We start from the raw sequence: 2,384 nt of genomic DNA on the forward strand, positions 1-2,384 counted from the left end.
ATGCTGCTGCATCCCCATATTGTCATTGTATTTTTACTGAAGCTATATAGTCGACATTCGCCTAATTTTTTTATTATTGCGACAGAAATTGTACGGGCACCCCTGGCGGGATTTCGCTGACGGGCTCGTGCGCCGCGGTGGGTTGCGGCTTGGTGAGCGCTGCTCCCGCGCAGCTGTAGTGTCGAACGTCGCGTAATCTTGCCTCTGGAAACACATTGTAGCTGGAAGTAGCAAGAAGCGATCCCTTGTCGCTGCTGCCCCGCTTCATCACGACAGCGTTCATACTCCGTGTTTACCGTCAGTGAGTTCATGTTTGGCTTTGAGCACGACACCAATTTTTTTCATTTAACAAGGAAGCGAAGGTTTACTGTAACTTACACTGGCGATAACACGTACAGCTGCTTAATTACAGCCGTCTGGTAATTTGCTGTCGCAATCAGTGCTTCGCTTTTAGGACGAAACTGCGACATTTTTACTGTTATCAGCTCGCTTGACATAGCTATGCCGACGTAGAGACCAGGAGAATCCCTTTTATTTTTGTACAGATTTGAAATCATTAGAACTTTTTTTCTGAGAACTGTTAGCTCAGCGAGTTTGTATTAAGTCACAAGGAAGCAAGGTTGCTGTGAGAACCTGCAGATTGCTGTTAAAAGTGCAGGTTGTTACATGCACATGTTGGATAGCAATTTTCGTACATATTTCTAACACGTTTTTATTGGCCTCACGCTCGCACAGCAGCAGCCAGACGCCATTCCCCATTTTTGACTCGATAAAATATTACCGCGGAGTGTGCGGGAAAGGGAAGTGGTGCGAGGGTGTGCAACCGAGCCGTAGAGGCTGAACGAACAGAAAAATAAAGTTAGTTTTTGTTTGTTCTTCAGGGACGCATCACTCGCTTCTTGCTGGTGATTTCCAGCCGCGCTCGCATCCCGCACTAGATTGGTGACCCGGACGAGCAGCAAGTGCTATGGACGCACCTCAAGGCACCGAAATTCCGACACTCTCCGGCATCGACGTCAAACTGCCTCCGTTTTGGACTGCGGACCCTGCATTGTGGTTTATTCAGGTGGAATCACAATTCGCTGCACGGCACATCACAGCAGATTCCACGAAATACCATTACGTGGTGAGCAGTCTGCCCCCATCAACCGCTAGCGAAATTCGAGACCTGCTGCTTTCCCCACCAGCAGACAACATTTAGGAGGCGTTGAAGGCAACACCCATTCGCAGGATGACGCCCCCCGAGAGCCAGCGGCTACAACAGCTTCTCCATGAAGCCAACCTCGGCGACAGGACGCCAAGCCAGCTGCTGCGTCATATGCAGCAATCATTGGGCAGTAAAGTGGATGGTCTTGACAGCCTGCTGCTCCGAGAAATATTTCTACAGAAAATCCCCCCGAACGTCAGAATGGTCATGACTGCCTCAAATGAAAACGATCTATCCAAGCTGGCTGAGTTAGCCGACAAGCTCATGGCGGTAGCTCCCACATCTGTCGCGGCCGTCACAAGCGAACCGTCTCCACATGAGCAGCTTCGAGAGATGAAGAACGACATCTCGCGTCTCGTGGATTCCGTGGCCGCCGTCCATACCGCGTCACGGTCAACCAGTCAGAGTGCTACGCAGTCACCTATGAAGCGCCAGAAACTATGTTGGTACCATCGCAAGTTCGGCAACGCTACACGCAAATGCGTCCTACCCTGCGAGCTCTCGGGAAACGCCCCGGGCAGGCGCTGAGGGCGACCAGCGTTTCTGCCATGCAAGAACGTCGCTCATCAGTCTTATTCCTAACCGACCGCAACAGCGGTTTCCGCTTCCTCGTCGACGCAGGCGCCGAAGTGAGCGTACTTCCAGCATCGCCCGCGGACCGAAAGCGCCCGAACACATTGCCTTTGCAAGCAGTCAACAACACGGCCATCGCCACCTATGGAAACCGCTCTCTAACCGTCAGTCTGGGCCTGCAGAGAACGCTACGATGGATTTTCATAGTCGCCGACGTGAAATTCGCCATTCTCGGGGCCGATTTTCTGCGCCACTTCGGACTGTTAGTCGACGTGCATAACCGGAGGGTACAGGACCCTGTGTCACAAAGTGATGTAAAAGGCAAGCCTTTAAGACATACGCCGCTCAGCCCTACGCTGATCAAGCCAGCAGGCCCTGTTCGTTTTACTTACATATGAGCGAATTTTTTGACCTTACACACCAGCGTCAAGTGCGATCCCCCGTAAAACACGACGTGTTTCACCACATTACTTCTACTGGAACACCGGTTCAAGCTCGACCACGTCGACTGTCGCCTGAGAAACTGGTGGTGGCACGACAGGAATTCGACCATATGTTGGAGTTGGGTATCATCCAACCTTCTTCCCGTCCTTGGGCATCTCCT

The 2,384-nt window shown here is 51.8% G+C and overlaps 1 pseudogene; it reads left to right on the plus strand.

The window, feature by feature from the left end:
* The first annotated feature begins 967 nt into the window (after positions 1-967).
* On the plus strand, positions 968-1,735 carry LOC126537200 (uncharacterized; annotated as a pseudogene).
* Positions 1,736-2,384: the final 649 nt, after the last annotated feature.

Source organism: Dermacentor andersoni, chromosome 3, assembly GCF_023375885.2.
Source record: "Dermacentor andersoni chromosome 3, qqDerAnde1_hic_scaffold, whole genome shotgun sequence".
NCBI classification, from domain to species: domain Eukaryota; kingdom Metazoa; phylum Arthropoda; class Arachnida; order Ixodida; family Ixodidae; genus Dermacentor; species Dermacentor andersoni.